This window comes from Vulpes lagopus, chromosome 6 (assembly GCF_018345385.1).
Source record: "Vulpes lagopus strain Blue_001 chromosome 6, ASM1834538v1, whole genome shotgun sequence".
NCBI classification, from domain to species: domain Eukaryota; kingdom Metazoa; phylum Chordata; class Mammalia; order Carnivora; family Canidae; genus Vulpes; species Vulpes lagopus.
Genome location: NC_054829.1, coordinates 77,297,813 through 77,323,356, shown reverse-complemented (window position 1 = coordinate 77,323,356; position 25,544 = coordinate 77,297,813). Strand labels below are relative to the sequence as shown.

General features: G+C 39.1%; 1 pseudogene; it reads left to right on the top strand.

The window, feature by feature from the left end:
* LOC121492657 lies at nt 1–24,796 on the top strand (annotated as a pseudogene).
* The last annotated feature ends 748 nt before the right edge of the window (nt 24,797–25,544 follow it).

Genomic DNA, 25,544 nt, shown 5'->3' with positions numbered 1-25,544 from the left:
ATGGCATTCTGTACAATGTTGCTCTTGGTCAAAGAATTCATTTCACAACCAAAGAAGTCCAGCAATGGGTTTGCCCATGGAATTCACTGGTCTTACCACACAATTACCACTCAGAAGCAATTAGCTTCCAGGAATGATGGAATAGCCTCCTGCATTCACGATGTCTACTAAGGGATGGGGCTCTAGCATGCAAGATAAAAAAATACCTTAAATCAGCAACTAGTACATAGTGCTGTCCTTCCCATAACCAAAATACATAGGTTCAGGAATCAAGGAGGAAGTGAAAATGCACCCCCTCAATATTACAATTAAAGACCACTCCCAGAAGTTCTGCTACCCCTCTTTGTAATTTTCAGTTCTGTTGCTTTGGAGATCTTGGTTGCAAAGGACAGAATATTTTTGCCAGAAGATACAACAATGATTCCAGTGAATCAGAAGTTGAGATCGACATCTGACTCTTTGGGACTCTTTTTACTACTGGCTGAATGTATACTTTAGACTATTGGAATGATACATTCTGAGTACTGAGGTACAACTGAATTGCTGGTTGCACAATGGACATGGGGAGGTGGGTACTGTGTCTAGAACCCAGGGAGTTCTTTGAGGAGCCTCTCACTGCTTCAAATTAATGGAAAATGTCAGCCATAAAACAAAGTCAGGACAATATTCCTGATGCTTCAGTACTAGAAGTTTAGATTATACTATCAAGCAAAGAAGTCACATCAGCTGAGGTCCTACCTGAGGACAAATGAAAAATAGAAAGGAAGAGAGAAATTATTAAAACCAACTATGGTCCTGTGATCAGTTTTAGAAATAAAGACTGTGGCAGCTTTGTACATTTTCTGCCTTGCTTATTATGAATGTGTGCATATGTGTATATACAGAGAGAGAAAAAAAAATCAGTTTCATTCTCTGTCCTTCTTTCCCTTACTATTTTACACAAGTCTTGCTGGAGGTTAACTCTACAAGTTAGTCTTCGGTAGAACATTCAGGTGAGACTTTTACTGAATTTGAGGAAAACTTGACATGTTCCAGGCATAGGTGGTTGACCAACTCCCAGAAACTGATTCAATGATTATTAGTACTGTGTGTCTCCTCAATTTGACAAGAAGGGAAAAGTGTCTTCATTCATGCAAAGAATAGTTGAGTCTTGCTAAGTGGAAATCCTTCTTTTCACTGTCAGATGGAGTACCAAGGTAAGTATGGATGCTGTGTAGCCAAGGATAAACTGTGTCAGTCAGCAAGATATTCTATCTCAGCTGCAAATGTACCCATCCATACTCTGTTTCATGATGCTGGTACGGGAACTCCCACATTTCTGCTTTGCCAGCTGGCTTCCTATTAGACTCAGCCAATAAGGTATTCTAGGACACGGCAAAGCTGGAGGAGGATGAGGGGACTTGCTACATGATTACTTTCTGCCTGCTTTCTGTGCCTGGGAACATTACCCTAGCATCATTTCTTCACATTAGCAGCACCATTTCTTTTCCTCCTAGATCAGCAGCTTAACTCCATTTGCAATTTTTCCTATACTTGTAGAAACATCCTCATTTTGCTCTACTTAGAGACAATAGCAGTCAGTGGGCATCTCTTCCTCACAGATCTGGCTTCCAGCCCAAAGGACTCCTCTTCTAAACTTGAGAGCTACCAGCACCCACTGAGCAATACCTCAGGGTCTGATATCTAAATTTCAGCATCATGGGGCCCCACCCAATCTTCTAAGTGTTAATAATTCTAATGTCTCCATTCCATCATCTTTGGAGTGGTAGCTGCTCCCAGCAATAGTCGCTTCCCTTATAATTTAGTGTTTTCCTTCTGTCTTTTTGGTTCCCTAGTTAACAATTGTGTACCTGGTTAATGATTCCTTGTGTTAAATTTTGGTGTGGTTTTTATCTTCTGACTGGAAGCTGACTCATACAGACACCTTCCCAGGATTCCCTCACCTCCTCCCATCCCCTACTCTAGGCCGGAAATTTCCCTCATTGTACTACCATTAACAACTCCTGGCACAACAATTGTCATACAATTTTGTGGATATCTGTTTTCTTATATCCCTCCTAATGGGGAACTCTATATTTCAAATTATTCATCTTAGCATCTCCATTTCTCAAGACAATGCCTAGAAAATAGGGATATTCTATGAATATTTATTAAATGAGTAAAAGAATAAAGTAGAACGTTTCCCCATAGGAAGATGACAAAGGAGAGAGAGAGTAACCACTAGACCAGTAGCTCACTAAGATTTTGATCTCAGGATTCATTTGGAGAGTAATATACTAGTAAATGTTGAATAAATGGTGTTTAAAAAAAAAAAAGAAAGAAAGAAATGCTCTTTTGTAGCATTTGCTAATTTTTGTTTTATAAACACTTCCTCCATGGCCAATTTCAAGCTATCAACATGATGTCATTGAACACAGAGCTGGAAGGAGATCCACACAACAGGTTCTCATGAGCCAGTGCCAGCCAGCTCCAACACACTTTTAAATGTATTGAGGACCTTAAAGAACTTTGGTTCATGTAAATTATATCTACAAATATTTATTTTGTTTAGAAATTAGAACTGAGAAATTCTTAAAATTTTTATTTCTTAGCTGTATTAAAAATAACAATAATCCCACTACTTGTTAACATGAATAACATTTTTATGAAATATAACTATACTTTTCAAAGCAAAAAACAATTAGAAGATGATCAAATTGTTTTGCATTTTGGCAAATCTCTTAATGTAAGAATTATGAGACGATAACTGGATTCTCACATCTCCTTCAACACTAATTCTGTTGTGATTATGTTTTTTTAAATATATGAAGAAAATATAGTACCACACATATGTTATTTGAAAAAGGAGGAAGAGTGCATATTTTAATAGCCGTTTCAGATAACTGAGGACATTATTCTTTGATAATATACTAAGACTCAAAAAGTGGCAGTTTCTTTGAGGTTAGTTCTAATGCGGAATCTGAAACCACACAACAAATTTTTAAACTCTATTACAAGAATATCCATTGGTCTATCTTGCATGTTGAGTGAATCTTTTACCCAGCATAATTTTGTAAAATAAAACATTGGTTATTTGAAAAGTATTGCTTCCCTGAGTTATGCTGATCTTCCAAATGTTGACATGTTTCATTATATAATGTCAAAAATTATTTTCACTAATCTCATTAGTAAAGTTTTTACATACTGGGAAACTATCAAGCTCACTGTGGTAGAGACAAGTTTCCCAAAATTCTAATTTTCACTCCTGTTTTTCTCATTGGCGAAAAGCACCATCGGTTGTTTTTCTGTAAGTGACAGCTTCACTTCCTGCATTTTTTAAATAAAATGTCTGCCAATGCCCAAGTCTAAATAACCATCGTTTTCTGTCAGCCATTTTTTTCAAGAGCAACTAGTTCAGATTGCACCTCAAATAGTTGCACAAGTGCTTTTACTCAAGACAACTACTGTACTCTTCTCTGTACAGAAATGCTTTATGCATATTTCCCATTTTTTACATAGCCAAGTGCCAAGATTAAATACAATTTATTTTACTATTCCATCAAGGACATTCTTAAGGAAGACTGGCTCACTTGCTTGCTTGCTTGTTTTGCTTTCTTTCTTTCTCTCTTTTTTTGTTTGTTTGTTTCTTTCTTTCTTTGGTTTTTTACTTTGAGTGCATGGCAGTGAGAAAATACAATGACTCCTAGTACAACTTGGTGCCGCTGCCTTTGGTGAGATGCTAGCAGTTTTAACCACCATTGCTTTATATCATTAGTGTTAATGCTGACACAGAGAAACAGTATTATAAGATTGTACCATCTTAATATTATGATACAGATAATTTAGACCTTACGGACTCCAGAGAGGATCTCCCCAGAGATTGATCACATTGACCACACTTTGAGAAGTATTACACAAGACAACTGAAAAAAACATTTACTCACAATTCATCCTCTGGGAAGTTTGCATATTATAAAGACCATACAAATGTGAAAGATTGAGCATTTCTGGAAAGATGTTTCCCCAGTGATTATACAAGAAAGAGAGAAAAAGAGAAAAGAAAAGAATGATCTTATTGAGAGCTATATGAAACAAATGAATCATGTCCACAGTCTCTTCTGAGAGAGAATATCTCTAGGCTGTCATGATGTACCATAAGACCATACAGCTCTTTCATAACATCTGGCATCCCTACTATTATCTAGTTATAACTTCGTACTGAGGGCACCAAATATAGAGTCTCATAGCAACCAGAATGTTTAAGGACACTAATGCAGGGCACCTGGGTGGCCCAGTTGGTTGAACATCTGCCTTTGGCTCAGGTTGTGATCTCAGGGTCCAGGGATCAAGTCCTGCATTAGGCTGCTTCTCCCTCTGCCTATATTTCTGCCTCTCTCTCTCTCTCAGTGGTCTCATGAATAAATAAATAAAATGTTTAAAGATTTTTTAAAAATCTTATTTATTTTTATATTTAAAATTTTTATTTATTTATCCATGAGAGACACACAAAGGGAAAGAGTTAGAGACACAGGCAGAGGGAGAAGCAGGCTCCACACAGGGAGGCTGAGGTGGGACTTGATCCCCGGTCTCCAGGATCACACCCTGGGCTAATGGCGGTGCTAAACCACTGAGCAACCCAGGCTGCCCAAATGAAATCTTTAAAAAAAAAAAGGGGGGGGATCCCTGGGTGGCGCAGTGATTTAGCGCCTGCCTTTGGCCCAGGGCGCGATCCTGGAGATCGAATCCCACATCGGGCTCCCGGTGCATGGAGCCTGCTTCTCCCTCTGCCTGTGTCTCTGCCTCTCTCTCTCTGTGACTATCATAAAAAAATAAAAATTAAAAAAAGAAAAGTAACTGCTGGCCTTGCTGGGGTCCCACCTCTCTTCCCCAAGAACAAATGGCACCAACTTTGAGATAGGTTTTTTAATGTCCCCCACTGACTTCCCAGGGCTGGTCACTCAGTCTTTGGCCTTTGCTGCATCCCTCATACTGTTCTAGATGTGGCAAGGGAATTGAGAAGCCCCTTCTCTAGCCCTGGTCATAATAGAAGTACATAGGAGAAACCCACAAGGAACCCTGAGCTCAGGGGTTTGGGAACTGCTCAGTCAGTCCTTACTTAGTTTGGAAGTCAGCAGTGGTGGTCACAAAGCCCATACACTTTACCATCTAGGCCTTCACTTGGCCTATGAACTTTCTACCCATGTTCTTAGTTACTGGTTCACTGGTCCCTCAGCCCATGACAGATGAGAATGAATTATATCAAAAAGAAGGGAGGAACTTCTGAGAGTTTGAATGCCTCAGAGAGCCTGGCTTAGTGCTGGGCATTCTCTTGAAGAGGTTTCACAGAACAATGAGATTAGTACTTTCAGTTTTTATTTTACAGAGGTTAGAATAGACTGTTAAGGGACAGCCAGGAAGGACAAGAGAAGTGACAGCCAGAGGTTGAGAAGGGCCAGAGAATCATAAAAGCAAACATATATCTGGCCACCTCTTTGTAACATGATGGTTCTTATCACAACTCTGAATCAAAAAGATTAGTTTGGTTTATAATGTTTAATTGTTTATAATGTTCAAAGAGAGTGGAAAGGAGGGTAAATAAAAATTTTGGTGCCTAAAAAAGTAATAATAATAAATAAATAAAGACATTAATGCAAAGGCTCTTCTGAAGCAGAGATTAACTAGAGATATTAGACTTCTTCTCTCCAAAATGTCAAAGTAGTCAAAGAATTTGTTATAAACTGCAGGAGTATCTCATATAAGCTTAGAGAAATGCTCCGCCTCAGAAAGAGCCACACCTGGATTTCTTCTGCATCCCCATCCTATTTCTTTACGTGTAAACACTGCAGTCTCTGTCCAGGCACCCTACCTTCCTATCTCCCCATCTCTCTGGCAGAGTAAGGCTAGCCACAACTCCTGAGTTGGCAGATCACAGTCTACTTCCCAGGGAAATTGAATCCATTTCCTCCTTCCTTGCCTTCTTCATTCCTTCTACTCTTCATCCGCCTCAATTCTAAATTTGTAGAAAAAGTACTCTGATTGGTTAGCTAGGGTCAAATATTCATCACTGGTAAATGAACTGCAACTGACTGGCAGAGTCAAGGAACCACCTTCCACAAAATGAATAGATAGTGGAATAACATGGGGTTGGGCACTGTTTGGTTTTATCACCATGGACCACCACATGTGGCAACTAGGTGAGACGTGATGCTTGTTATGAGTTGGCTGATTCCAGCCGATGTCCACTACAAATGATGAACTATATATCACCACCACATAAGCAAAACAACTTTTAAGTGATTCCAAATTGATGAGGCCCCATCACATGGCTTTGGAAAAGGCCATTCCAGATCTTCCACCCTCAAAAAACAAACTATAACAACAAAAACCCACTTTATGACACCCAGCAATAATGTCAAAATATGATATGAGAACTGTCCCTTTGCAGACCCCCGTACCCAACTCGTTTGCCTTATGCTTCACTAGACCTGGGCTGACCATCCCCCATGCAATACGCCACATTCCAGACCTGTTCTTTTAATTCCTTTCACCCAAGTATTACCTATCTGTTCCATATTGCAGCCTTTTGCTCCATATAACAGCTGGAAAAGTAACCGGTGTCAGATTTTAATGGTCTATACAGTTAAGCATTCTAAATAGGATGAATGCTTATTAGATATATGTAATTTCTCATTTTAGAGAAGTGGTTCTGACAGTAGCAACAACCTGGGCCAATTTTAAAAAAAAGGAAACATTAAGAAAGGAAGCCCATCAATGTGCTACTTATAATGCAACCCCTTTTTCCTAAAATGTGGAACTTGACCTTTCCTTCTGTTTGCATTCCAAACAGTAGTCTTGTTTTCTAGACCTACTTTGTAATTGTTGTGTCTGTGTTTGCACATCTTAGCCATCACACTGTGTTCTCTACAGGATAAATAATATTATAAACCAGAGGCACTGCATGCAAAGTCCCAAGGAATCTGTGTCTGTGTAATACCTTCTAACATCATAAGGAATGAACAAATTTGGTTTTTAATGAGCCCTAAGAGAGTTTTCAAAGATAGGAGTTTTCCAAAATTTGCAGTTTGTCCTCTTAAAATGCAAATATACAAAGGTCCAGGAAGAACTGGTTTTTTAAAAAAGAAACATTGGTGTTTACATGCATTTTAGTAAGTATTATCCATACTTTTGCATCCTTCTCACTTAAGTAAATCATCTTAGAAACTGATCTACTAAATCTAAAATTCTGTCTGTAACTTTGGTACAGTAACCAATGAAAGGAAATTATACATTACTCTGTCAGAGCTTCCAGCTCATTCTGTCAACTATAAAATCTCTTTGCAGATTGTAGACTTCAATTCTATTTATTTCTAGCACAAAAAGACAGTATGTCTTATTAGTTGGACCATGGACTCATAATCAGGCTTCCTAGACTTAAACCCTTCAGTCAATAGTTGGGAGGCTTAGGGAAAGTTACTTAAACTCTCTGTGCCTCAGTTTCCTCACCTGAAAAATGGGAATAATAACATTATCCACTCATGATTATTGTAAAGATTAATTAACATTATGAAGCACTTAGAATAGCATTGGCCATACTAAGGGTTAGTTATTATTGCACTAACTGTATAACCTCCACTGACTCTTGGTTACTGCTGATGAAGACTCCTTGACCTAATTTTAACCAGCTTTCTATAAGTTCTCTGCTGGACCAGACCTTGGTTTCCCTCTTTGTCCTTGTAGAAGAATCCAGTTTGAACAAGAATTCTGCTAAATCTCATACTGATACCTTATTTCCTGGGCCTGGCTGTAGCAAGAATTCTATTGAACCTGCTAGCAAGACTCCTACTTAACCCATAATTTGCCACCCACTGACTCCTTCACCTTCCTTGGCTTGTCCTTAATGGAGTCAGAGTTGAGTCAGATCTATCTCCTCTACTACAGACCTCCACTGAGGTCACTCCCACTTAGGTAAAATCTACCTTCCTGTCTCTAACAAGTGTCAGGAAGAGTTTTTTTCCTTAACATCATCCTGTTTTTGTCTTTAAATAATCAATCGTCTTTGTGCAGTGTGGGAGAAGAGACACATTTCCAAAATGCCTCTAATTTCATTTGTCTCTGATAATTTAACCCAACTTGTTAACATTTAGGATTTAGTAGTGCAATGGTTATACCTTAACTACATAGAAACTTGAAAAGGAGTGTGTGATTGCTTATAGGGACCAGCCTGTGAGACTTAGGAGAATGGATAGAAGGAATTACCTCCACCAGAAAAAATTGGCAAAATAAAAATAATTTTAATTTTAATAAAGTTTCCATTGATACTGTTCTTTATCATGGTCACAAACTCATCTGTTTGAGATGCATGAATAAGGAATACAATAGCTAAATTCCTCAATACCTTGTTAGAAGTTTTCTTTTTTTTTTTTTTTTTTGTTAGAAGTTTTCTAAAGATGATTGCCTCAGTAGGAAGGCTACCAGTTTCCCCCTAGAGGCTTTATTCTATTATTCTGTAAGGAGCATGGAAAAATATTTCTTGACTGAATGGCTTTTAATGACCACACAATTGTGGGAAAGTGCTAAAACACATATCATTCAGGTAGATACATACATATTTACTGTTCTGTTAGATCACTCCCCAACGAATATCTCGAAGTACCAAAAAATATTAAAAGGTCAAATTGAAAAACTAGACTGTTTAGAAGAAAAATAGAGGGGATATGAGGCAGCATGTTAAATTTTGGGGTCTCTATTAAAACTTTACAGACCTACATAATGTCACTAATCCTACCCTAAACAATGCATCTAGGAAACTATTCAGTACCTAAAACACCTTGGGTTTTCTAGATGCACACCCTGAGAAGGGGTTCTGATATGTATAGTTTATTGAGTGGATACTCTTTAGGAAAAACCTGAATGTAAGGAGGGGAAGAAGCAGTATAGAAAAGACCTGAATAAGAATATGGTGCCAGGTTAAATCTAGGAAAAGTATGAAAGAGTGAAAATGAGTCAGTCTTTGATTACCCTTGGAGAAGGGAGGGTATAACTTCTCAGGAGTCTCCAGTAAAATAGCCCTACTTAGCACAGGTCAAGTCTCTGGAGAAAGTCACAGCTATAAGCTATTAGCAAAGGCACTCACAGTTGAAGGATGGCTGCCCCAGCCTATAAAAAGGGGAACTGGGGGCACCTAGGTGGCTCCATGGTTGAGTGCCTTTGGCTCAGGTCATGATCCCAGGGCCCTGGGATCGAGTCCCACATCAGTCTCCCCACAGGGAGCCTGCTTCTCCCTCTGCCTATGTCTCTGCCTCTCCTTCTCTCTCTGTGTCTCTCATGAATAAATAAATAAAATCTTTAAAAAAGGGGGGGGGATCTGGGCTGGGAACATCTACCTCACTGTTCTTTTTTTTTTTTTTTAATTTATTTATGATAGTCACACACAGAGAGAGAGAGAGGCAGAGACATAGGCAGAGGGAGAAGCAGGCTCCATGCACCAGTCCGACGTGGGATTCGATCCCGGGTTTCCAGGATCGCACCCTGGGCCAAAGGCAGGTGCCAAACCGCTGCGCCACCCAGGCATCCCTACCTCACTGTTCTTCAGTGACGGTTTGCAGCACATGACAGTAAGGGGCTTCATTTTGTGCCTGCTTTGTATCCCTGGTACTTATCACAGTGCTTAACTATGGAAGGTTTTTAATAAATTGTTTCATTGATTTAAATTATATAGTGAGAGTAGCCTATCGAATTTATAAAGCAATGTCTTAAAAAAGTCATTTAAATTCAGATTTTATTTTGCACACTTGCTAAGTAACATTGTGGTGTTTCCTTCATGTCCTTGTTACCACCCCAGTTGCTGACATTTCATATTGCTCTCTACATATCAGTAAGAGAGGAAGGAAATGTGGTCTTGTGGTTGGAAGAGTAACTTGAGAACCCAGAGATTCTAGCATTGCCTCTCTTTTATTGGATGTTGATGAACCTCTCAAAACCTCCAGTTTTGGGAAGGGAGAGTAATAAATCCTTAAAATGATCTGTTTTACTTCAGATTAACTACATCTTTCGAATGTCCCTTTTATGTTAACCCTTTTTATGTTATACACCATGAATGAGAACTATTTTAAACACCTTTCTACAGAAGAGAGGAGTCTAGAAGCTCTAATGTTTAGAAAACACATTCCTGGAAACTTAAAATATCTTATGTGTTCTCTGTTGTGGATAGAGAAGAGCTAAGATGAGCTTGTCTTTGCTTATCCACCTTAATGCACATGGACAAACTGGCTTCATTCTGTATGTATATATGTAGAGGGCAGGCAGAGAGATCGGAGTCCTGAATCTGATGAGGTTACTGCCAAGGAGGCATTGTTCCCTCACTAGCAAGAGCACCGGGCCTCTTAGACTATGCTTTGGGTTTTGTCCATCCTCTTTCTTAGACCTATAGAAACTGTCTGGTGATCACTTTCTCCCTTTCTATAATCATCTGACTATGCATGCCTACAGAGTGGGGGGGGCCAGATCACATTCAAGAAAGTCCTAATTTTTTGAGGGAATGGAAATAGGCTGGGCAAAATATTGTGGTACAGAAATTATGTAACTGAAGGCCTTAAATCAGAGAAAATTAGGGAATAAAGGCCAATCAGAAAAGTACAAATATCTTATTGCATAAGATATATAAACCCAAATGCTAATGGAATAGCCTAATTAAAATGTTTGCTCATAAATTACACCTAGATTAAATTATGAATTAATAAAGGCTTCTATAACCACAAATTATGCCAAACATTTAACTCAAAAATCATCATCTGGCTTCACCAGGGCTGAGGACTTGCGGGTAGAAACACAGAAGGCTTTGGAAACTGATTTAGAGAGAGAATTTCTGAAGTTGACTCTGCATATTGTGTTTTTTTTTTTTTTTTTTTCATATTGTGTGTTTTTACTGCAAGTGTAAATAACTGCATTGTGAAGTCAGGGGGAAAGCTAGGTTTGTGGAGTTAGGGGTAAATAGAAATAGGGTACTTTGCAAGCAAGAAAACAAAGTTCTTACATCTCTAAGCATTTCAAAAACTTCCCTATACTGTTGTCTATTTTCCTCTCACAGACCAAGTAGAAATCAGATTTTCCTCTCTGGAAATTGATGCTCATGGGAGAAAACTGAACAATTCCATCATTACACAGTGGTAGGGTCAGATGGAGAAATCTACTACCCCATTATCATACCATGATAGGGCTAGATGGCAAATGAGTTTGGGGCAAGGAAAATTGGTTTCTACTGGTTTCTCTCTTCTCAAACATGAGAATCTGATCCACGGAAAGATTTAGTTCCTCACATATATCACACCCAGTGTCCAAACCCTCTCCTTCTTTAGCCTCTAACCTGCCTCAGATAGTTTCCTCTTAAGGATAGTCCTCAGGAATGGGTATAGAGATTGCTACAAACAAGTTGAGGACATTTGGGGTCATCACTGTTATGTGCCCGGGTGCTGGGATAGAAGAGACATTAGGAAAAGAGAAAATATGGTAGGACCTTAGTAGTGCTCATCATAATTAGTTTCCCTCTTGGTCTTGGGCATACAGAAACACTTTCCAGCCTCCCTTGAACTTAAGTAGGGGCCACGCATGAGCTCTGACCAATGAATTGAGTGACTTAATGTTATTTCCCGTCTATAGCAGTTAATAGCACACATGTGTTCTCACTTTTGCTTATCCCCTGCTTCGGTGTTGCTGGAGGTCTTGTGTTTCAGGTAGAGCAGCTGTAAGATAAAAGCAACCTGATTCCTAAGTCTTCACCTGGAGGGGAGCTGCCCTGAAAAGTTACTGGACCTACAGTACAGTTTGCAGGAGTGAGTGAGTTGAGTGAGGGGTTAGGGTTTGTTTATTGCTGCAACACGTCAGAGCCTCTCCTCACTCAAAAAGAAAAAGATGAAGAAACAGATGCAAGGACGTATCTATACCCAGTCCTGCTCTCTCCACCACTTTCCAGAGCCACAAAGAAAGGGCCTCTATTCTAGAAAAGGCATAAAAATTCTTCAGTGAAGGTGGACTTCAATATCTGTTTGCTTTTGTATTTTTACAGTAAAACTGTACTTCCTCTGCAACTTTAAAAATAAAAAGTTACCCAAAAAAGTCTCTGGGCAACTTTATGAAGGCTTCATAATGAGGAATTTGGAAGACTTCCACATCCCTCAAAAATGTTTCCTCCACTTAGAGAAAGATTTATTTGGGTTACCAAGTGCCCATTTAAAAAAAATGACTCAGTGAGGCAGTGTAAACAAAGTGAGTTCCTGGATTGGTATGATTTGAATCACAAAGCTGGTTTATTTGTCCCTCAGCCTCGGGTGTACTTCATTTGGCAGGTTGATGATGTAGAAAACTTACTCCATTGGTTGACTCTGGCTTTTTGTTCCCTCACAGTGATGAGCACCGAGACCTAAAACTTCTTAAGCAAAATGAAAGGACTTACATTGATAAAGTGTACTTCCTGATAGCGGCCTAAAATGCCTTGTGGAAGGAGGTAGGATATAAAATAAAATAAAATCGTACCTACTAAGCACTGCTGAGTTGTTAAAAAACTAGGATTACTTTTTGAGTAAAGCCCAAGAAATTAGAGAAGTTAGTTTGAATGTATTCCATGAGACATCAGTTCACTGGACCCTGTGAAAAGGACTTTCTGTGTTAATACTGTTGGTGGGGATCCCTGGGTGGCGCAGCGGTTTGGCGCCTGCCTTTGGCCCAGGGCCGGATCCTGGAGACCCGGGATCGAATCCCACGTCAGGCTCCCGGTGCATGGAGCCTGCTTCTCCCTCTGCCTGTGTCTCTGCCTCTCTCTCTCTCTGTATGACTATCATAAATTAAAAAAGAATAATAATAATACTGTTGGTGGCATTAGCAACTGAATAAGACAATAACATCAGCATCATAAATTCTGCTTCCCAGCCTTGGTAGCACTAGCTTAGAGGCAATACTCCCAAGTTTCTCACATAAAAATACCTTCACAGACACTTTTATTCGTCAGTAAACATTGAAGAGACAGAGGCCCAGAGAGATGTGTACCCTGAAGCTCTCCTTCCTCACCTCTGCCCACTAAACCTCTCTGCTGCCTACGCTGAATTCCATCTTCCCCAAACTATGCCAACTTCTCTAATCAGTCATTTCTTCTCTCCTTAGTTGATTAACTACTCACACTAAGGTAGGAATAAATTTCTCTCAGCAAGTTACCACAACCGGGAATTTTCCCTGTAAGTCCTTTATCTCTACTTATATGGAGCCATAAAGCTATATGACCCATTAAAGGGATTTTTACACATCAATATTCAGAATGTTTGGGGATAAAGGGCCTATGAAATCATAAGGGATTATTAGTAGGGTGGCCTAGAAATGGGAGGTAATCAGGATCATTTCATGTTTGTGGGGTGAAGGTTTAAAAAAAGATCACAGCTCTGGGAGTGCCTGGATGGCTCAGTTGGTTGAGCTCTCAGAGTGGAGTCTGCTTGAAGATTCTTTTTCCCTCTGCCCCTCCCCCCACTCACGCATGGGAGCTTTCTCTCTCTCAAATAAATAAAATAAATCTTTTTTTAAAATCACAGCTCTGTGAGTCTCCCCTTAAAAGGCACCCTACTCTCATATCATACATAAAGATCTGATAGGCTTCTGGGAGACCTGTCCCCAGGAGTCCTCAGTGGTAACCAAGTTTTCTCCCCACCCTGAACCCTGCCTTACCCTCATGTGATCTCTGTAGAACACCCCTTCTTCTAGCTCCTGGACCTCCCCTCTCTGCTGGCTGAGCAGGAGTTTCCACTGCCTTCCCTATTTCCAAATGTTAACATGTCTCCTTCCTATGTTCTTAAGAACTGAGATGCAGTTTACTTTTTCTAGGAAATCTGATTTTATTTTCATTTTGGAAATATATTATTATATATTTCCTGAAATTTCTCTTTTCTGAAATTTTGGAATGCTCTGACTTAATAAAGAAATGTCCTAAATTACTAAGAATATAGAAGAATGAGATTGTTATATATTTTTTTAAGATTTTATTTATTTATTCATGAGAGACAGAAAGAGAGAGAGAGAGAGAGAGAGAGAGAGAGGCAGAGAGACAGGCAGAGGGAGAAGCAGGCTCCATGCAGGGAGCCTGATGTGGGACTTGATCCTGGACTCCAGGATCAGGCCTTGGGCTGAAGGCAGCGCTAAACCACTGAGCCAACCCCAGCTGTCCCAGATTGCTATATCTTTTAAAGCCTCATTTGAGAATCCATTATTAGAGGGCCTAGAATCCCAGAATTCCCCAAACAAGTGTGTACATGTGTCATCACATCTTTTTCACATTAAAATTGGTCCTGGTACCAATTTCAATGTGTGTGGGTTCCCCAAATGCCAACAAGCAATTTTGCCCTACCTACCTGGAGACAGCATCAGATTCCAAGTCCTCTGAGACTACCCTTCCCACACATGTGCCAATTGCAAACCTAGGTAATTACCTGTACTTCAGATCCATTGGCTACAGATTGGAGATTCCCACAATCCTCCCCTTGAGTTCCATTAATTTGCTAGAGTGGTTCACAAAATTCAGAGGAACATTTTATTTACTAGATCACAGGTTTGTTGTAAAAAGATGTAACCCAGGATTAGCCAGATGAAAGAGATGCAAAGGGCAAAGTGTGGGGAAAGGAAACAGAACAAACATGCCCTCTCCAAGCACAATGCTCTCCCCAAATACCTGTGTGTTCACCAACCCAGAAGCCCTTTGAACCCCATCCTTTTGGGTTTTTATAGAGGCTTCCATATGTAAGTGCAACTAATTAAATCATTAGCTATTGGATTGATTCAACTTCCAGCTGCTCTCCTGGTGGTCAGGGCATGGAACTGAAAGGTTTGTGGGAGCTTTTTAAATAAATTTTATTTTATTTTAAGATTTTATTTATTTATGAGAGACAGAGAGAGGCAGAGACACAGGCAGAGGGAGAAGTAAGCTCCATGCAGGGAGCCCGATGTGGGACTCGATCCCCCCGACTCCAGGATCATGCCCTGAGCCAAAGGCAGACTCAACCACTCAACCGCTGAGCCACCCAGGCATCAGGGGACTGAAAGTTTTATGCGTCTAATCACATGGCTGCTTCTCCTGGCAATGTACCTCTTTCCTTCAATACTTTCCAGAAGACGCTTCATTAACATAATAAAAGTCACCCTGATCCTTCTCAACACTGAGGAACTGAGAAGGGTTTAGGCAATTGCAGGAGCCAGGAACTATGGAAGACCAAACATATATAAGAAATATATTTTGGGGATGCCTGGGTAGCTCAGGGGTTGAGTGCCTGCCCTTGGCCCCGGGGGTGATCCTGGAGTCTGTGGATCAAGTCCCACATCAGGCTCCCTACATGGAGCCTGCTTCTCTCTCTGTCTATGTCTCTGCCTCTCTTTCTCTGTGTCTCTCATGAATAAATAAATAAAACCTTTAAAAAAAAAAAAAAGAAATATATTTTGGTTATTCAGATGACCAAAATATATTTCTTATAAGTCATAGTATTACACACATGTTGTGAAGACTACTATTTCATTAAGCCTGAGTAATTATAATGAAGTTAAACTGGTCTGAAAGAACAGATACTGTGACTCACTTGGTAGTTAAACCCCATTCCAACTTACTTTGCTGAAACAAGTATTTGCTTTTGATTCTTCATCTGTTTCTGTGTTACATCTTATTATTTCTAAAAAATAATATAAAATTTTTAGAAAAGCCTGCGTAAGATTTCCATAGAGAAGGATCCCTGGGTGGCGCAGTGGTTTGCCGCCTGCCTTTGGCCCAGGGCGTGATCCTGGAGACCCAGGATCAAATCCCACGTCCGGCTCCTGGTGCATGGAGCCTGCTTCTCCCTCTGCCTGTGTCTCTGCCTCTCTCTCTCTCTTTATCTCTGTGTGACTATCATAAATAAATAAAAATTAAAAAAAAAAGATTTCCATGGAGGAAAATCCATTCATTGCCTGTGTTATAAAATTTGAACTAATTTAAGTAATAAATGATTCTTCCAAATTTTCTAAGTACTTATTTTTGGAACTAAAATTCCAAAAATTGGATGGACTAATGGGTGTTTTTTTTTTTTTATTTAAAATATCTGAAAAATACAACTACTTGTTATAACCACCCTGATGGTTTCCCTGTTGCAACTTTACTTTGCTATATTATTTGAGTAGCTTAAAACCTATGAATCTTGGGCAATATACAATATACTGTAGATGTTAAAAACAAGACAATAGGCCCAGAATGGAGTCACTTAATGCCAAGCCTCATTCACCAAACTGACCCTTAGAGTTTTAGCTCTCCCAGAAATAGAATCTCAAACCAATCAAATAGAAATCACTTGTTAGGTAATCTGCCTGGTAGAACCCCGCCATCCCCTAAAGGAAAGTGAACTTGCCATAACCATTAGCTTTTTTGTCTAGTATAACCTCCTAGTTCCAACTCCCATCTGTCTGTAAAAGTCTTTCATTTTGTAGAGCTTCTCAGAGCTCCTTTCTGGTTGCTGCTCAATTTATGAATTATTAAATAAAGCCAATAAGTTTGAAAACTGACCTCTGTTTCAGAGCCAAAATAAAACTCGACTGAGTTTGGGATAAAGAGGAACAATAGCTTTTTTGCTTTGCTGGGCAAAGGAGGCTGTAGTAGGCTATGCCTTCAAAAATTGCAAGCCCACCCAGAGGAATGGGCTGACAGGTTTTGTAGGGAAATACAGGATCTAGCTGGTTTCTAAAGGAATTATGTATGTGTCCAGCCTGGTCGGTCATTTTCAGGGTGAAATGGGGTTCCTGAAACAAAAGGCTAAGAAGGGAGAAGGGGAGGTTTGTGGAAGAGAGGAAAAGGGTTACTTTAAAATCAAGCTTTCCTGAAGCATCAGTGATTTGATTTTTGATTTTCGTTCAACTTTATGCTTTTAAGCAGTTTCAGTTTGATCTTTAAAATTTACTCAACTGAATTTTGTTTTTTCATAGATTATACATTGACCTATGTAGTGTCATTTATAATGAACAGAACAAGAGGCTGTATTATTAAAATATGTGGAGTCACACCGAATAGTAGACTTATGTAAAAAACTTGACCTGGCCTAAAATTTTCTCCCTGCCCCCCAACATCACACTAATAGCCTAAGATGTGAACTGGAAAATACAACAGAAGAAATGGGGTTTTCTTGCCTCTGTTTTCCTCTTATATGGTACAGGTGAGTGTTGAAGAGCAATGAAATGGTCAAAAGGGAGACAGCAGAGGAGAAATCAGAAGAAACCCTGAAGTTTCAAAAAAAACCCAAATTCAATAATCAGTCACTCAATAAATCATGATGCTCTCAACTATTGATTAAATAAATGAATGGGGAGTAGTTCCTGTCTTAGTCTGCTAGGGCAGCAACAGCAAAGTATGACAGACTAGATGACTCAAGCAAGATTTTCTTTTCTCACAGTTCTGGAGGTTAGAAGTCTGAGATCAAAGTGTTGGCAGGGTTGGTTTCTTCTTGAGGCCTCTCTCTTTGGCGTGTAGATGGCTGTCTTCTCCTTGTGTCTTTATATCGTCTTCCCTCTGTACGTCTCTGTGTTCTAATTTTCTTTACTTTTTTAAATTACGTTTTTATTTTTAATTCTAGTATAGTTAACACACAGCATTATGTTAGTTTCAGGTGTACAATATGATGATTCAACAATTCTATACATCACTCAGTGCTCACCGTGATAAGTGTACTCTTAATCTCCCTCACCTATTTCACCCATCCTCTTACTCATCTCCCCTTTACTAATCACCAGTTTGTTCTCTATAGTTAAGAGTCTATTTCTGGGTTTGTCTCTCTTTTTTTCCTTTGCTTTTCCTGATTGAACTTACTTTGTTCAGCACTATACTGAACTCCATATCATTGCAAATGACAAGATGTCATCTTTTTAATGGGCTGAGTAATATTCCAGTGTGTGTGTGTGTGTGTGTGTGTGTGTGAGTGTGTGTGTGTATGCATGTGTGTGTGATATCTTCTTTATACATTCATCTATCCATGGACACCTGGGCTGCTTCCACAGTTTGGCTATTGTAAATAATGCTGCAGTAAACAGGGGTGCATGTATCCCTTTGAATTATTGTTTTGGTATCCTTTGGATAAATACCCAGTAGTGTGATTGCTAGATTGTAGGGTATTTCTTTTATTAACTTTTTGAGGAAGCTCCATACTGTTTTCCAGAGTGGCAACACCAGTTTACATTCTTACCAACAGTGCAAGAGAGTTTTTTTTTTTCTAACAGCCTCACCAACACTTGTTGTTTCTCATGTATTTTATTTTAGTCATTCTGACAGGTGTGAGGTGATATTTCATTGTAGTTCTAACTTCCTCTTCTTAAAAGGGCACTAGTCATGTTGAATTAGAACCCATTCTAATGGTTCATCTTAACTTAGTCACCTATTTAAAGACTCTATTTTCAATTACAGTCATGTTTTGAGGTACTAGGGATTAGGACTTCAACATATGAGCTGAACTGTGTCCCCCACAAAATTTATAACAAAGTTCCAAGCAAGCCACCTGCTGAAAACCACCAAAAATTCCATTTATAATATGCAAAGCATCCTTTCATATGCATCAAGGAGCTGAGAGAAAAAATAGATATTTAAACACACAGGCCAAAAACTAAAGTGGGAAACTAGGTAAATAAAGGGAGCAGTAAAACTGGATTCACTTTGAGAGCACTTGCCAAAACCTGGTGAATGTGTCAGTTTTTTGTTTTTGTTTTTAATTTACAATTTAATTTTTTAATTTACAAGAGCAGAAAACAGGAGATGAAACACAAGACCTACCCAAAATGAGAAACCTAATAAAAGCTCCCTTAAACCAAAGGGGTAAGCATTCAGTGTAAGGGTGAGCTAGAAATAAATCTGTTCCCTACCTATACCATTAAATCATGGATGGGACCACATGGAAGCTGCCACTCTTGAACCATGATATTGAGCAGAGGGGGAAATACCTCTTCTACCATCCTCAAGCAGTTTTGTAGCCAGATTACACTATTTGTGTTGCCCCAAAAATTCTAAAGCCTAGAATTTAAGTTAATGTCTTATATTAGTCTTGTCCCCAGGTATCCGGCAGAAGTATTCTGGTCATTGATGGCTGATGAATAAGAACCCACACTCCTCCAAATTTAGTATTATACTCATGGATTCTGTGGATCAAGAATTTGGAAAGTGCACAACAGGGACAACTTGTCTTTGCTCCATTGTGTCTGGAACCTACCTGAGAAGACTTTGAGATCAGGAGGTCATTCAGGGGCTGGAACCTGGAATTAGCAAACTAGTTTACTCTCCTGTCTGGTGGCAGATGCAGCCTGTTGGCTAGGACTTCAGCTAAGGGTATCAGTAAGAATACTGCATATGGCCTTTCCATGTGACTACATGGGCTCTCTCATAGCATGGTTGCTGGTTCCAAGGGCAAAGCCTCCCAAGAGAACCAGAGGGAAACTGTCTTGCCTTTTATCTCCCACCTTTGGAATTTCCAGAGAATCACTTCCACTCTAGTCACAAGATCTCCCAGGTTCAAAGAGCGAGAACGTAGACCCTGCTTCTCAATGGGAGGAATGTCAATGTCACATTGTAAGAAGAGTATGTGGGATGCAAGATACTATTGTCATACCATCTTTGGAACATACAATCCAGCGTCCAAAAGTATATGCAAATTCTTTCCAGAAGAGCATTTTCAACTCAGAATTTAAAGTATTTCTCTAGATAAAGTTCCAAAGAATAGCAGGACCAGAACCACAAAATACATAAAATTTATTAAAAAAGGCATTTTATGCAAGAACTAGCAGAAACAACCAACAGAAGAATCAGACCCACAAACTGTCATATACTGGAGTTATTAGACACAGGAAGTAAAATATGTTTAATGTGTTCAAAGGAATAAAAGAAAGATTTTAAAATATGAAAATGGAAGAAAATACCATTTAAAGTGACAAAGCAGATTTGAAAAGGAGCCAATGAGAATTTCTAAAAATGAAAAATATGAGCATTAGAATTTAAAACTCAATGGGCAAGTTAAACATCAAATTAGCCACCATTAAAAAAATCATAAACTGGAAAACAGATTTGAGGAAACTATGGAGAATGTAACACAAAGAGTTAAAGGAATGGATGTGAAATATAAAAGAGAGATCAACATGAAGGATAGAGGAAAAGCTCTAATATATATACCTATTCAAAAAGGAGAAGAGAGAATAAGGTAGAAGCAGTATTTGAAGTGATAAAATCTGATAATTTTATAAACCAATGAAAGACACCAATCAACAGCTTTAGAGTTATCTATGAATCCTAAGCAGGATGTATATGAGGAAATCCACACCTAGACATATCATAATGAAACTGCAATTTACAGGGCACCTAGGTGGCTCAGTAGTTGAGCATCTGCCTTTGGTTCAGGTTGTGATCCTGGGGTCCTGGGATGGAGTCCCGCATCAGGCTTTCTGTAAGGAATCTGCTTCTCCCTCTGCCTATGTCTCTGCCTCTCTGTGTTGTTCATGAATAAATAAATAAAATCTTTAAAAAGAAAGAAACTGCAATTCACAAACAAAAAAATATTTTAAAATCTATCCTTCCAAGGAATGACAATTATGCTGATATCAGACTTCTTAACAGATATTCAACAGATAAATGAAAACCCTAAGTCAATAGAATACCCTCAAATATGTCAACCTAAATTTATATATCTAGCAAAGGGTGAAATTAAGACATTTCAGAAACAAGAAAATGCAGAGTTTATCACCAATAGATCTTAAAAAAGAATGTTCCAAAAGACTAAAAGAAGGAAAGTGATTCAAGGTGGAAATTCTAGAATACAAAGATGAATGGTGACCAAAGAAAGTGGATAAATCTAAATAAGTATTTACTATATGTTATAAACAAATGTAACTATATATTTAAACATATTATAAATATAGTTATGTTAAATTTAAATTTAACATATACAGACAGAAAATAACAATAATAATGTGTTATTGGGTTAAAAATATTCAAAAATTGTATATAAGTCAGGAGAGAGGTAATCAGAGCAAAAAGTGTTCCAAAGATCTCCCCATTGTTTAGGAGTAAGTTAAAGATAGTATAAATTTCTAAAGTAACCACTAAAGTAATAGAGATGGAATGAATGAAATGAGAAAAAAACGCTCAAATAATCAAAAAGTAATCATGGCAGAAGAAAAGAAACAGATAATGTGGGACATAAAATCTTAAAAATAAATTACACAAGTAATCTCAATAAATATAAGTAAATTAACTAAATGCGCCATTAAAAAGAAAACTATTGGGATCCCTGGGTGGCGCAGCGGTTTGGCGCCTGCCTTTGGCCCAGGGCGCGATCCTGGAGACCCGGGATCGAATCCCACATCAGGCTCCCGGTGCATGGAGCCTGCTTCTCCCTCCGCCTGTGTCTCTGCCTCTCTCTCTCTCTCTGTGACTATCATAAATAAATAAAAAATTTAAAAAAAAATTAAAAAAAAAAAAAAGAAAACTATTAGACTGGTTTACATGTGTGCTGGCTCTTCTCTACTCTTCTCTATCTGGCTCAAGTCCTAGCTCTATGCTCTGCATTCCCAAACTCCTTTGCTCTCTAACTTCTGGTTGAGTTTGGCCAGTAGCTGATAGTGGCAGGAGATCATGGGGTGGGAGGATAGAGAAATAGGGGTGTTAATTCCCCCAGTTTCCCTCACTGCTGGGCCAAAGTTTTTAGTGGTTGTGTTATCTCTACTAAAGATCACAGATCCTGCAGGTGCCCCCTTTACCAGCAACAGCTTATGTTGGGTTCTACTAACAATGTTCCCTCTCTTTGACCCTTCAGCATATCCACCCAGCTTTGTTCTGGAAACTCCAGAGAGGGCTGGAGCTTGACCCATCTCAGGGAATGTTGCCCCTGGGCCCTGGCTTAAGGCTATACTCCTGATCTCTTTGCTCACCCCAAGGGCCCTCTCAAAGCCCACTGCCCCCTCTACAACTCCTAGGAGGTACCATTCTTCTCACTCCAGGTCCTGCCCCTGCCTAGCAGTGTCCTAGCTCTCAACAGCTTAGGGAAGCTCTACACAGAGTAACCTGGAACCAGGCACAGGGAAATTTGGTATAACTCAATCAGTGTCTCTATGTAAGCAATAAGGTCTTAATAAAGTATTCTGGGGTGCAGGTTCTGCAATTGACAAAAAAAAAAAATCAGTAAATGCTTTTCCCTGTTTCTAATGTCTATTTCACCATCTCTTGTTGGTTCTCTTAATGCTGTCTATACCTCTCTAAAGAATTTCTTATTAAACTCTCTTCAGTGAACATTTTGGGTGCATTGTCCATCTATTTCCTATCAGAATCCTGACTCACAATAGGAGACACACCTAAAACATAGTAACACTGAAAGGCTGAAAACAAAAGGCTGAAAATGGTATAGCATGCAAATAACAACAACAACAAAAAAGCTGATGTCACTATACTGAAATAGACTTTAAGATTAAAAAGCAATATTAGAAATAAAAGAGACACTTGAAAAATTCACTTCACCAGTAATATAACATTATTACCATAGCTTCAAATTACATAACATGAAAACAAATTTGAGAGAATTAGATAAATCTGTCAACATAACAGAGTAAAAAAGATAAGAATGATCTACAAATAAGTATTTTTTTAGAAGTACACCATATATTAGAATGGTTTTATAACAGGCCATTTGTATTCCAAATTTTATGTTTTCTAGATTAATTTTACCTTTAGTTTGCATTTACCTTAGAAAATACTGATTGGGGGACCCCGGTGGCTCAGCGGTTTAGCGCCGCCTTCCGCTCAGGGCGTGATCCTGGGGCCCCTGGATCGAGTCCCGCATCAGGCTCCCCACAGGGAGCCTGCTTCTCCCTCTGCCTGTGTCTCTGCTTCTCTCTGTGTGTCTCTCATGAATAAATAAATAAAAAGAAAAAGAAAAAGAAAATACTGATTGGCAGCAGAGAAAGGCAAGTACAAATGTAGAGAGTGGCCAGAGGAAGCTAGTTATGGTTTAAAAACTAATCTTGCAATAAATATGATTAATTTTTAATATCAGGGCAGGCCCGGTGGCACAGCGGTTTAGCGCTGCCTGCAGCCCGGGGTGTGATCCTGGAGACCCGAGATCGAGTCCCATGTCGGGCTTCCTGCACGGACCCTACTTCTCCCTCTGCCTGTGTCTCTGCCTCTCTCTCTCTCTCTCATGAATAAATAAATAAAATCTTTATTTATTTATTCATGAGAGACACAGAGACAGGCAGAGACACAGGCAGAGGAAGAAGCAGGCTCCTTGTGGGGAGCCCGATATGGGACTCGATCCCCGGACCCGGAATGACAACCTGAGCCGAAGGCAGACAGTCATTGAGCCACCCAGGAACCCTACTTTGTACTCTTCTAATTCTGTAAATTCTATTAGAACATAAGTACTATTAGTATCTCCATTTTGCAAATGAGGAAACTAAAGCTTACGGAGGCTACATAAATCTCACTTAGCTATTGAAGAGCAGAGCTGGGAAATGTAGTACATATATCTGGACAACTCTGAAACTCATGTGCCAGATCATTATGCAACACAATGCTCCAATATTATCACTTAGATTGTATTGTAATATTTTAGCTAACATAACTATTGCTCCCCTGGATTAAACTCTTTCAGAGACTGAATCTTACCCATCTTTGTATTCCATCCTTTATACAGTACCTGGCAAATAACAAGGGCTCAGTATTTTCTTCCAGGATGAATAAATAGTAATGGTACATATACCAGTTAAATAAAAATTTAAGGTGCTCCATAACCGAATGTGAAAGTTAATGTTGCAGACAATAAGTGGTGTTAGAGGCTCCAAGAAAAGATCCAGATGCACTATAGCATTTGTGAAGACTTCATTGTGCTCTGGAGTGAGACCTTAACTCAAGAAGAGATTTGATTTGATGTCAAGAGAAAAGCTACAGGTGCAAAAGTAAAGGCAAACAATTGAAATGAACATGCTGTGCTTAGAGTGTATTAGTGAATTCAGTGTAATATTGAAATAAAAGCTGACATTAGCTCAGAAGAGTAAGAGCAATTTGTGGCATGCCTTAGAAATCATGTTGAGGAATGTGGATAGCATAGGAAAAAGGGTTAAGAGTAGACTTCTAGTTTCATGTGGAGTTCCCATCCCAGAACCACCAGTAGTTGGGTGATCTGGGAGTTTTCTAAATGTTCTAAAATTCTTCCTGCCTTACAGAAATGTTCTAAAATTCTTTCTGCTATCATTCCTGGGGTGCCTGTGCCATCCAGCCGTACTCAACCCTACCATGTTCTCTGATGTGGCATCGATGGCAAGCTCTGGGGCTGTATTTCCTTCTGGTCATTTGCAAACGAATTTCCAAAGATAGCAGAAAACTTTCATGTTGTGAGCACTGGGGAGAAAGAATTTTGTTTTGACAGAAACAAAATTCTGGGTTTTATGTGCCAGGTGGTGACTTCATTTCATAATGGCACTGGAAGTAAGCCCCTCTATTGGGAGAAATTTGATGAATAGAATTTCATCCTGAATCGCACTGGTCTTGATCTTGTACATGGCAAATGCTGAACTCAAGACAAACCAACTTTTCATCTGTACTGAGACTGAGTGTTTGGATGAGTCTTTGGCAAGGTGAAAGAAAGCATGAATACTGAGAAAGCCATGGAGTGCTTTGGGTCCAGAAATGGCAAGATTAGTAAGAAGATCATCATGGCTGACTGTGGACAGATCTAATAAATTTGAATTGTAGAGATAAATAAACAAATACATCTTCCAACTGTATAATTATATATTTATAGGATTCTTCTGAGGATTAAAATAATCTGTGTAAAAAGAATTTAGCGCAGTGGGCGGCACCTAGCGAGTACTCAGTTTTCGGTGTAATTATTAACTGGAATCATATTATAACACCTCATGACATTAGCAATATTCTAGAAATATTAAATCTGTGTAGGAATGGGAGAACCTGGAATCTGAAGGCAAGTTAGGTGACTATTGAAATAATTTTGGCCTAAAATATAAAAGACATTGAATAGAACAGTGAGAGTGAAAAAAACAAACTCTGAGAAATTAGTTTAAGAAAAAAACCATAGGGGATCCCTGGGTGGCTCAGGGGTTTAGCGCCTGCCTTTGGCCCAGGGCGTGATCCTGGAATCTCAGGATAGAGTCCCAGGTCGGGCTCTGCATGGAGCCTGCTTCTCCCTCTGCCTGTGTCTCTGCCTCGCTCTCTCTCTATGTCTATCATGAATAAATAAATAAAATCTTTAAAAAAAAAAGAAAGAAAAACATAGAATTTAGGAAGTAACTGCAGTTGAGGGGCACAAGAATATTTTAAACTCTTGAGCCCAAAAGAATATAAAAACCATTAGAAACAGATATAGGAAATGGCAGAAAATCCAACTGAGGGGAAGGTGAGAGGAAGGATGAAATGATATTGCATTTGAGGAAATAATTGGAAATCCATGTAAATTATTTAAAGTTTGATTGGAGAGTACCAGAGTTTAGTTAAACAAATAGGAAAGCAAGTATATATTTGAAAAATTATCTGAATGAAAGTGACA